Below are 13246 nucleotides of genomic sequence, written 5' to 3'. Positions count from 1 at the left end.
GTCGACTAAAAAAATAAAGTATAATTTTTTTTTTTAATATTTCTTTAATATTTTTTTTTAATTTTTAATTTAAATTAAAAAAAAATGCATTCCATTTGGGCTGTGGGGGGTGCTTAATGTCTGAAGGAGTCGACTGAAGGTTTCTTGTCCTCTGCAAAAGCATGCAATTGGTCCACTGATGGATACATCTTGATATTTGTCTAGTCTAGTGTGTTCATTAGATGGGTGAAATCCTCTTTCAGTGCCTCTGTGCCTGTTTTCGTAGGTAGTTAGCCTCTGGTATGCGTGCCATTAGCGTTAGCCACGCTTCTAGGCCTCTTTTCTTTTGGAAAGAATGATACAAAAAATTAAATATTCTTTCAATTTTTTTAAAATTATATTCGACTAAGAGGTTGGCCAGTCGACTACGGCTCCTTTCGACGATTAGTCGACTAATCGATTAATAGGGGTCAGCCCTACCTCATGCCATACAATCTTCAATCAACAATATGACTTAATTAGATGCATAGCTATACAATATTTCAAAATGTTCATTTTCACCAATGAATTCAAGCTAACACACGCAGTGACCTGACACCCCATCAGATCCGCCCAGAACACAGAACAATAGATACAATAGACAAATTGTATTATTGTCGGCAGCAGTACATAGTAGTGAGTGGAATAGAGACACCATGGTGTCATAGATGCAAAGCTAACTGGTCTTCCACAAAGTGCACTGCCTGTGAGACACCACTAGGGGCAGAGTGGTAATTCACCGTGAGTGCATGAGTGGTAAATGTCAGTGACATTGCAGAGCATAGAGGAGCTTCACATTAAAAGGGATAAAAATGCGAATAAAAAACAACACAATTAAACAAAATAGTAATATGAACAAATACAAATACAATTTAAATACCCTAGGAAATCTATTCACATGTGACCGAAATATAGATACAGATCAAAACGAGCATGTGCCATATTCACACACTGCCATATCTACAGATGCTGTGTCTACAAAATATTGACAGAATTATGCACATAACCAGCAAGTATATACTATCATATTTTAAATGTATATATATGGTGAATTATATACTGCAAACATACCTATTTTGAAACATAACCATTGAAACTGCACTCCGTCCGATTCTTGCTTGTGTCATGGTTGGTTTACAATTTCCGTGTCGAATTTGAATGTTTGAACCCAGATTATCATCATGTGTAAATGTGTATTCAGGTTTCCAGTAGTTGTTCATGTATAATAGTAGAGTGAGCCTCCGTGCTTGTGGATGATCATATTTCACTTAATGTTGCGTAACCTCTCCTGTTGAGAAAATAGGAGCATGTTCTTTGCCCTAACGAGCTGACCGTGGTGCTTTGAATATTAATATTTATCTTGATTGCAATCTTATCCTCCGCGCACACAATCAAATGAGTGGAAACCCTATACGGTACACGAGTCATGAACATTTCCCCCCCGAAGGTTACTTAACATGGACTGAAAACTAAACCCCACAGGGGAAGGAGAAGGGTACCTTTGCGGACTGAAATATGAGCAGTCCTTGACGCCAGTTAGTAATTTTCCAGGTATTTCAGCTATGGTTGTTTAGGTGAGCAGACCTGGGATCAAATCGCTTTTACAAAATAGTTTGTTAGTGTTTGTTTTGTCTCGGCGACCTTGGGTACTTTGAAAGGCGCCTTCAAATAAAATGCATTATTCATATTATTATTGTCATTGTTTTATTGTATTTGTACTACCAGATTGGTGGGATTTGCCACATGGGACACTATAACGATGACTGATCTCCAACCTACCAAAGTTCATTCATGCAGCAATCCTTTACCCACATGGGCTGACTTTGGTAGGTTGGAGATCAGTCATCGTTCTTAGAGAGCTACACTGGCTTCCCATTGCTGCATGAATCCACAAACCGTGCAGCGAAGGGAACGGATCCCTCCTACCTTCGGTCAATGATCTCTAACTACACACCCTCAAGACGCTCTACATCTTCTGGCCGCCTCAGACCCACTCAAGCTCCGGGGGGGGGGTCATCAAAGAGAAGCCGGCTATTCTCGGTCCTCGCTCCACAATGGTGGAATGAAATTCCCACCAGTTAGGACAGCCGAAAACCCGCCCAATTTTCCGTCGCCGACTAGAATCACACTTCTTCAATCAATATCTAATTTTCTTTTATAATTTTTTTTTAATAAAATAAAATACTAACCTTTGTAATGTATTTTACTAGTATGCACTCTGCTACTACGAAATCTACCCTGCCTATATTATTACCTACTATATGCTAATATGCACTCAAGACTGTAGCACTCAAGTTCAACACTGTTTGACGAACAATCTTACTTACCCTTAGCTGCCAGAGTTGTACCCTATACCTGCTGACGTTGTAAGTCTTGTAAGTCGCTTTGGATAAAAGCGTCAGCTAAATGACTAAATGTAAATTACTGCAAGAAATGTGTGACTATTTGAAAAATAAACTAGTATACTTTCTGTGACAGAGAAACCTATAACGCAAACCCCACCCATCTGGGATCCCCAGTATTGTAAAACAAACACTAAGAATGGTTTGAAAAGAATATATAACCCACATGGTCATGGTGAGTGTGGGTGATCTCAGCCTGGGGCATTAACTGCCTTCTTTTAGGTATTTGACCACCTACTGTACACCCACTCATCCAGCCACATTGTTCCTCCCAGAGTCATGTTACAGAGAGCGGAGGTAGTGGAGCTGCTTCTTTGATAGCGGCTGGCTTCATGTGAGGATTGTGTGCCACCGGACCACCTGTTGAGCACTGAGTCATAATGTCTTTACTATCTCATCCTGTCAGCCTGTCCGACTGTTTGTCACCTGCACTCATCATCAACGAAGGTCACACTGTTCAACACACAATCCTATTTTGATAACACTTTCTACGAAGCCTGTGTCTTTGATATGATCATACTTATAATAACACATTAGTAAGTTAAGAAGTTTGGATCCCTAGCCATAAACCCAATTAACCGATGATGCTGTCAATCGAGTCCTTTCTCCGCACAATCCATGCTGTTCCTTGTACTGGAGATACCCACAGCTTCGGTTAGCTAGCCAAAAAAACTATGCAAATTATATTGTGGGCCAATGCTCCAGCCCTGAAATAAATGCTGAAACCTACTTTGGATGCACTGTTGAGCTTGTTTTCTCCTAATTATGAGATCTTTTCCCAGAATGTTTTCTTCTTATTTTTCCATCTACAACACAAGTCAAACACTGTAAATAAATTCCAGATTGTGTCTTTTTTTTTATACTTACATTTTTATTTTCAGTTTCTTGATTTACAAACAAACATCCACATACAAAAATACAATTGGCGGTCAAAATTATAAAAGACAGTACAATACAAAGACAGATAAGAGCTAAAAGATATAGCTAATAGTAGAAAATTATCTCAAAATCAAATGAAGAGTTGACCTAAAATAAATTAACTAAAGGGGAAACAAAAAAAACAAAAACTTGTAACCTTGTACCTGGATACACACTAGCATGAGTCTGACCCTCCTGACCCTCCTCCCTCCCTATTTTTGTTGTTGTTGTTGTTGTTGTTGTTGTTGTTGTTGTTGTTGTTGTTGTTGTTGTTGTTGTGTTAAATAATTTTTTTCCCCTTTTGTTAATTTTTTTTTCATTTTTTTTTTGTTTCTTATCTTACTGTATGTCCCCCCCCCCCCCCCCTGGGTTGTTTATGGGGCGTACTCGGATTATACTGCTTATTTTGATTAGGCTGAATACTTTGAAAACAAATTGAATAAGATGGAAGAGCCTGAGTAACATTTATGTCATTGACTATATGAATCAAATATATACTGTATGATCAATGCAATGTGATGTTCATTATGACACAAAATAAAAGAAAGTAAAAAAAAAAAAAAAAAAGATAAAAGAATAAAGTGACATGGGTTCTTTTCTTCCTATACTCTTCCCACTTGTCCCATTTTGACTCAAACTTCTCGTCTTGTAGCCTCAGCCTATGTGTAATTCTCTCCATTTCCTGTATCCCCCCCACTATCTCTGTCCATTGTTCCCTCGTCGGTACTTCTATACCACATTTTCGTCAATGCTTTCTTGGCTGCTACTAGTAATATCTTAATCAAGTATTTGTCTTCCCCCTGAATTCCTTCCTGTGTTAAGTTTCCTAAATACAATACTTGGCCTGTCTGGGGTATTTCATATCCTACTATTTCATTTATTATCTCTCCTATCTCTTCCCAATAGTTCTTTATTATCTGACATCCCCAGAATATGTGTGTGTGGTTTGCTATTTCCTGTCCACATTTTCTCCAGCATGGTTTCTGTGTTGGTGTATAGTTGCCCTGTATTTCTGGTGTTATAAAGAATCTAATTATGTTTTTCCACCCAAACTCCCTCCATATCCTTGACCTTGGTTGTTTGTTGTATCTTACATATGTTATACCATTCTTCTTCTGTTATCTCCGTTTCTAATTCCTTCTCCCACTTTTCCTTTATATATATGGTTGTGATGTCCTTGCTGTCCATTATTGCCTGATATAGTGCTGATATCCCTCCCCCTTCCTTCCTTCATATGCTTTTACCATTATCCTAATTATCCCATTCTGATCTTTGTCTTTGTCAAGTTTTATTTCCTTGTTGTAGTAGTCTCTAATCTGTAAATATCTAAAGTGGTCTCTATTCTCTAGTCCGAACCTTTCTTTCAATTTTTGTAGAGTCTGGATCTCCCCTCCTTCTATCATTGTACATATTGCTGTTATGCCCCCCCTCTCCCATCTTTTGAACCCATGATCTTCTATCCCTGGTTTAAACCTGTTGTCGTGCGTTATCCATCTCAGTATCTTGGTTTCTTTTTCTAGCTTGTATTTCTTTACTATCTTGTTCCATATATTTATAGTGAATTTGGTAATTGGGTCTATTAATTGTTCCTTTCTTCTGTATAGCTCCCTGTCTCCTATTAGTGCCTGCACTTTGAGTCCCTCATTTTTTATGTCTTTCCATTTGGCTTCATAATTCTCGTTGCACCAACAAGCTACTATTATCAGCTGTGCTGCATAGTAGTAGTCTTCTAAACTGGGTATTGCCATTCCTCCTTTCTCCTTTGGTAATTGTAGAGTCACATCTGATCCTTGGTCTTTCCCCCCCCCATATGAATCTTGATATCTGTTACAAAGGGTCAGATTAAACCGAATATATATATTTATTGCCTGAGATCCCATGTATAATATTTGTATATCGTTTGATATCCCTTGTATATTCTTTGTACATATACACGGAATATCCCTTTACCTGGTACAGGACAGACCATAATATTCGTTCTCCTATTGGAAGCGATCCCCTAGGCGCCACGGCCATACCCCCCAATGCCAAGTTCAAAGCCACCGCCAAGGCTTGTCTCAACATGCCCAGTTTTGCGCAGGAATACGAGACAGAAATGAGGTTGGCACTAGATTATTCACCGTACGTATAAATACGTCACAGGTGGATACAGCAGCACTTAGCCTAAAGTCAAGTTACCCTCAAACGAGTTAACCCAACAAGTTGAAGCCTTCATCACGAGTCAACGACCAAGTGAAGTGAGCAACCTTGCGTCTAAATAGAGCAATTATAACCGCGTGCGAATAGGATAGTAAAAGTGTCAGAGCTTAGTGTAATAACGTCAAGTTCGACCTAGTTAATGTGAAGTACCGTGCACCAGAGAATCTACACCGGTGAATGCAGAGCCTTTTCCGGCTGGATTATTATATTGCTTTGGTACCGTGGCTGCTGGATCAGAGAACCGTTCTACCCCACTGCTGTGTGGGATTTACCCGTGAGGAGCATCACTCGAGCCCGTCTCTAGGAGAGGCTGGCTGGCTTTCACCTATGCTGTCGCGCATACTTGGATTATAGCTGCTGCTTTCGTCTGCCGATCAAGGGAGTAATGTACCGCCTCCCGTAGCTGGAACTCATTGATTCCCCGTTGATCCAGACTTTTGCATTCGAACATTCCTGCCCCCTGCTGGCTTACAACCGGAGGGACCCTCTTAGTATCTCCAGCTGCCCTACTAGTGTACCATATATAATTCTTGTGATACAGGTGGTATTAATTATCTCCTGCGTAATATGCTCATGGACTTACGCTCTTGACCTATTCATGCACATTCTTCGCCTTACAAGCGCAACTCTCAATCTTGATAAGTAATGTAAGATAATCTTCGTGCTGCTAATAAATATTCTTCTAAACAGTATTTCTTGTGAAGCCGTGTTATTGTGGGAGTGTTCATCACATATACCTGTGTACTGTATGGCCAGTAGTAATGTACATAACGCAGTAGTGGTTTAATGATACCATACTTATTCAATACAGTCAGGGAATTGTACCCCTCAGTTACAATATCTGTTTATTCCATTTCCTGAACTGGCCCTGTGGTATTAATATAGGTAGGGCCTGAAATAGGTATAGTAACCTTGGTAATATATTCATCTTTATGATTTTGATCCTTGAGCTAAAGTCTAGAGGCATTACTGTCCATCTTTCTAGGTCTCTTTTGATTTTCTGATTAATCTGTGTATAGTTTGCATCATATAGTCCCTCCACCCCTCTTGTAATATTCACTCCTAGGTATCTGATCCTGTCCATATCCCATTTAATCTTGTATGTTTCTTTGATCTCTGTCGTTGGGGTGTAGTTCAATGTTAAGGTCTGTGTCTTCGTTACGTTAAGTCTATACCCTGAGTAATATCCATATTCTGTCAGTAAATCCATCAGTGTCAGGATGCTTGTGTCTGGTTGTCTCATATATACTATCACATCATCTGCGAACAGTCGTAATTTATGTTCTGTTCCCCTGATCTCCACCCCTTTGATGTCCTCGGTCTGTCTAATTAGTTGAGCCAGTGGTTCGATGAATAAATCAAAGAGCGTCGGCGAAAGACAACAACCCTGTCTGGTAGCTCTCTCTAGTTTTATCCGGTCCGTCAGGTTGCCATTTACTTTAATCCTTGCCGTTGGTTCTTGATATAATGCCCTAATTGTTTTCATCGCGTTTTTGTCTAGTCCAAATTTCTCTAATACTTTATATAGGAATATCCAGATTACACTGTCGAATGCTTTTTCTGCATCCAGGCTAACTAGTACTGCACTTCCTACTTCTTTTTGTATCTCCTCTACTATCTGCACTGTCTTTCTTATGTTGTCCTGTGTTTTTCTTCCTTTAATGAATCCGGTCTGGTCTTCGTGTGTCTTTAAGAACTCTGCTCAGAACCACTCTATCTGAATTATCTCTGCTAAGAAGAGCCAAGTGTGCGGACGAGTTCACATGACACTGTACACGGCTATCGCTGACATTTCAGATGATCCCCATGTATAACCCTTTAAATTCACGCTCCATAATCCATCATTTTTCCCAACATCTTGCACGTTATTGAATAATGACTCCAATAAATTTGTATGGGAAGGGGACATATTTCTTTCCACAAACCATGAAGTGAGCCCTGTGAGCATGGCCCGCGCGGCAACCATTAATAATCTCCACAAGAGCTCATGAGTTACCCAGGCATATGGTTGCAGTTGAAGCTATTGGTGTATGAAATACTGTTTTGTTTGTCCCTTGTAACCTGTGATTATACACCCAAGAGTGGAGCATTGAACAGGACCTGTTTTCACAGAGACTTTTCCTAGAGGGGCTTCGCAATTTTCCTTTATTAAGCTCTAAACTCAGAGCAGAAAAAAAGGATTGTATTTCTCTCATACTGGGGAACCGGTGCCAAGCATGACTAAGTTTGGGCCATAAAAAGAGATCCCTCAGTGTGTGCGCACGCACTCACGCACGCATGCACGCACGCACGCACACACACACACACACACATGCACACGCACACGCACACACACACAGACATGAGCGCATGTACAAACACATACACGCACACACAGACACACACACCACTTATATAGATTCATTTTTCTCTCTGAAAACATAATTAGGGCTGTTTGAAACCCAGAGCAGTCGCCGTAAATCAGCTTTTCATACATGTATCTGTGATTCTAAACAGGTCGCCTTGACCTTATCATTCTGACAAGCCGATCCAGTCGCCAAGTAGCTACAGTGGATTTAGCTGCACCCACTACTGTGACTAGATGACAGTGTTTTATTGTTGTTTTGGAGGATAAAGTTGACATTTGCTCATTTTAAATGTAATTTCAACTCATAAATCAGCATACTGCGACAGTGGGAGACGGGCGGTCAGAAAAAATAAGAGCAGAACAGCTGCTATCTTCATGTAATTTCCCTCACAAAAAAGGACTACTGTACTGGAGGTTGTGGTTGTACTGTATGTATGTGGCTGTGATATCTTTGTACCAGAGGTTGTGGTTGTGTTTGTATGTGGCTGTGATATCTTTGTACCAGTGGTTGTGGTTGTGTTTGTACAGGCTGTGATATCTTTGTATTAGTGGTTGTGGTTGTGGTTGTTTATGGCTGTGGGGTATATTCAGTGAGACTTTCCCTACAAGGAGCACTGGCCCACATGCTTCTATTTTTTTTTAGTAATGCCATGATGTGGGATGGGCTACTTATGTGGTATGACAGATGAATAAATAAATCATTAATTCATTCACACATTCATATTTACTATGAATATCATTCTCTATTTCACACTGTATTTCACAAATGAAAACATAAATGAACTGAGTTCAGGTGGGTTTGTTTACCCTCCACTACAAGTTCAGGGCTCTGCCCTCTGTTACCTGCTGACATTAATCTGCACTGAGAGTATCCAGCCGTCTCCCAGAGCCAGCAGTTAGTTGCACAAAGCCCTTCTCAGGTCCCCTATTCACCAGCTTCTTGTAACTGAGCTGGCTGGAGCTGCACAATCAAACAAAAGATACTGTAATAAAGGAAGATTAAAAGCTGCACCAGTGGGATGAAAATGGAACAGTTCCCGTCTCCTGAGTGGGCGGGATTTTTACGCAGGTTAGGTTATTATTATTAGATAGGACAGATGCGCACTATAGCGCCTCCATTTGGGCAGTAAGCCCACCAATGCCATGTCTTGTGTAGCTCATGTGATGCATTACAGGAAGTGAGAAGGACGTGCTTAGTTTTCGGGCTGAACACGTCTTCTTTAAACAAGTCAAGAAGAAACATCACAATAAGTCAAGAACAAAACAAGGACACCATAAAGGCAATTTTTTTTTAAATAAATGCAAAATAAATGCAACACTCCCAGACATACCCCACGCGAAGGTAAGGAAAAACTCACTAAAACCTAGCAATAGAAAAAAATGTACCACAGGCAATGTGGAGGAGAGAAACCTTAGAAGGGCCATTCAATGGGGGATCTCCCTTCTTAGATGTCGGTGATAGTAGTGTTGCAGTAAAAACAGGCGAACAGTTGGTAAGCATGCACTCATGTGTATAGTGAAACACAGATAAGTGCATGCGATAGCAACTGAACATTTTGAAAGATTAAAGATAGAGCTGATAGCGGATCTATTTGAGGCAAAGGGGCGGCGCAAAGAGGGTCGCGTCCTCCCGGTCTTCATCACGGGACGTCCAACACTCCGGTCATCACTCTGAGACAGCCGGAGACAGGGAGACAGGGAGACAGGGGGCGGCGCAGAGAGGGTCGCATCCTCCCGGTCATCATCACGGGACTGCCAACACTCCGGTCATCACTACGAGACAGCCGGAGACAGGTAGACAGGGGGGTGGCGCAGAGAGGGTCGCATCCTCCCGGTCTTCATCACGGGACGTCCAACACTCCGGTCATCACTCCGGGACAGCCACTCACAGGGAGACAGGGAGACGGGACAGGCGTTAGACAGCTCACGTGATTGTGATGGGCGGACATAGCAATAGATACAAGTGGTAAGCATATATGTGAGTAGAATAAATATATGTAGTAAGCATATTGTGTGAATAGAATAGAAGTACTTAACCCAGCAATGAAACCACGTTGACGGTAAGAAGCTGATCCATGGCCTCGGTGGTGCACGTAGAACAGTCACTGCAATCTTGGCCAAGACCCCGAGACATCCACCACCTTGGTCAGCACTACGAGACAAGCACTCAGAGAGATGGGGGGGGGGGGGCAAGGTGATTAGATTGAAGATGTCAACATTCTAAAGATGACGTAACGATGGCCCCTCGTCATTGAAACCTATCGAGTTCTAGAATTCCAAAATAGAATTCTGAGGAATCATTTGAAAAAAAATATATATAAAAAAATGTAAACTCACACCTCAAGGGTTAACTCAGACATAGTGTGATAGACTGATGGCTACATTCTAATAAAATATGTTCTCCAGATAACATCCTTACATTCTCATTAAACACATACGCATATCATGAGTTCTGGATTCTGTTTCTCATAAACAAGGAACTACTCTGGAACGGTAGTCAGGGCCCATCTTCATACAGTAAACGTATAAAGGACGTCAGGTTTGTTTTGTCTTTAGTGTGTATGTTATAAACTGGATTGAGTGTTTATATGGAACATTGGGAAAGAGTTGCGAATGGCATATTGAGAACAGGCATCATATTGTAGCCTCAGTGTTTTACATTCAGTATTACATTCAGTATGCAGGGTGGTAGTCTTATCCACTCACTCAATAACAGAAAATGCCACCAGGCAGACAATATACTGTAATTCAGTGCAGGGGAACTGACCTCACATGGCCTGTAGGGAGATTTCCCTTTTCCATTGTCATGCAGATGAATGTCAGCTGTATGCCCCTTAGACTATAGTAATACCAGCTACTTAACTTCATCACTAGATATCCCAGATCTGTCCTATCCTTCCAAACATCATTAACCAGATCCAGGACAATCCCTGTGGCTGATTCTGTTTACCAGAAATGTGAGTGTGATATTTGATGGAGATCTGTTTCGATGATCAAGAGCTTGTTCAGTCTTGGTACCTCCAGACCCAGCTGAAGAACATTTCCAAAATAAGGTAATTTTCATTATTTTGCTGACCTCGCATAGGTCCAAGAACACTTTAGGACTATGTTAACCATTTAGGACTATGTTAAGAACACTTTAGGACATGTTAATCTCTTCTCTAGGCTACTGTAACTCTGACATTGACATTTCTGATATTTTAACCCCTAACGCGCTGGAGCACAGCTTGACAACCTCAGGCAGGGCCCTTCTGACTGGTACAAGATCCTGACTGGTCCAAGATCCTGACTGGTCCAAGATCCTGACTGGTCCAAAATTCGGATTGGTCCAAGATCCTGACTGGTCCAAAATCCATGGATACATTTTCTTTTAAGACTAAGCACATTAGGACTATGTTAAGAACACTTTAGGACTATGTTAACCCTTTAGGACTATGTTAAGAACACTTTAGGACTATGTTAACACTTTAGGACTATGTTAAGAACACTTTAGGACTATGTTAAGAACACTTTAGGACTATGTTGACAGAATCAGGCTATAGGGCGACAATAATGTGGTCAAGACATGGTTTCTATCTTCAGCCTTTAACTGGCGTGGTTTATTTATTCACATGGTATGAGCAGTAACACACGAGTCCTTCTCTGTGAGAGGTAGGTGGGGGAGAGAGATCGAGTAGGAGGAGACATCCCTATTTATACTCGCCACCTGGTGGTGTCCCGAGTGGCTCCGCCTAGAGCGCCCTCTAGTGGAAACAGTTATATATGCAGTTAAACAGTTAATAACAATCCTACCTAGAACCTCTGACTTCAACAGACTATGTTCTATTTCATTCTGGCTTCGCTCAGCGTCAGTCTGCACGCACTTCACTTCGTGCACGAGCACTGAATAAAAAATTCCACAATGTACCTTTACATCCCAACATTCGTCTGGCCACACCCCTATCCGCTTAACTTCATAAGCAGGTGTGTGGTCACCCACTCGCCTCCTTCTTCACTTTCACCACAAGGAAGTGCCTTCGGTAGATCCCACACTTGACGAGGTTGTTAGCTGAAGAAAGTTGAGACGTGTTTACATTTTTTCTTGCTTTTTTCTTCTCTCATATATTTCGAAAGAAAAAAGCTAAGTCATAATGTCTACTTCGGAGGGTCGCGCTCGCAACGCCACTCTTCACCAGCGGTTTTCCATCGCCGCCTCTGTCGTGCGTCTTGGAGCGGGGTTGAGGCCTCTCTCGTGGTCGGCAGCCACGCCCGGTAGGTGTCCGATGGGTAGTTTGCCTCTCCAAGGAGCTGGTGCACCAGTGCCGTCTCCTGTGCGATGGCCTGGTTCCGGCTCTGGTTCCTCTGCTTCCGGGGAGTCGTCCGCTGTTGGGCGGCCGGCTCCTTTGGTTGCGGGGGATTTGAGCCGCAAACTTTTTGCGTCAGCTCGCTCCCGTCGCAAGATGGTGGCTTGCAGACGCGAACGGCCTGGTTTTGGTGAGTTGCTGGAGCCGGATGAGGATGCGTCTGTCTCTACATGGCCGATGGAAACAGAGAACTACATGATAGAGGCGGACGGGTTCTTGTTTGAAGGCCCGGTGGAGACATGTCTCCCGCCCGTCCAGGTAACACTGGAGGGGGGTGAGATGTCTCCTTAGGGTTCCTCGTCCACGGATGTTGGGTTAGAACCTCCGACTCGGTGGCGGGATGCCCTGCTATCAGCCACATCAGAATGTGGCTCCTTGACCAGTAGTCTGCTGCATGTGAGGGACGTGGGCTCGGAGGAGGAAAGTATGCAGGGGGAACTGTGTGCTTTGTTCCCCGAGCTCATGGCGGCGGCGGCAGTCGCAAACGGCGTGCCGCTGCCGCAGCCACTGCCTGTTCCTGTCCCTGACGATCTCATAGGTCATCTATGGCAACGTCGCCCGGTGAGAGGGGTGGACGTTGTCTACCCATTTTTCCCCTCAATGGCGGCCTACGTCCGTCAGGGCCAGGTGGTCTCCCACATCATGGGCCTTACTCCCGCCTACGTGCAAGTCACGCGGGTGGCGGGTTTGGTAGACGGCATGAAGGAGGGCGTGCCACGGCTTGATAGGCCGATGGCGGCGCTCCTTTGTCCTGAGGTGGTGTGGGAGCTGTTACGGAAGCCGGTTCCCCTAGGGAAATCGGCGAGGCGGTTGGCATTTTGGAGCGACCAGTCATTTATCACCGGAACACAATCTCTAGCTGCCACTTCTAACATCGCGCAGCTGGCGAGATTCATGTCCGGGATATTGACGGGCGGCACGGAGCTGACTGATTTACAGCATGGTCAGCTCGCCCAGTCGGCAGGAGCCATCCTGCATCTGATTCAACCGCAGGCTATAGCCGCTGGGAAAGTGCGCGT

Source organism: Notolepis coatsorum, assembly GCF_963971535.1.
Source record: "Notolepis coatsorum genome assembly, chromosome: 6".
Lineage (NCBI taxonomy): Eukaryota > Metazoa > Chordata > Actinopteri > Aulopiformes > Paralepididae > Notolepis > Notolepis coatsorum.
The sequence above is the reverse complement of the archived record's forward strand: the minus strand, read 5'-3'. Positions refer to the sequence as shown.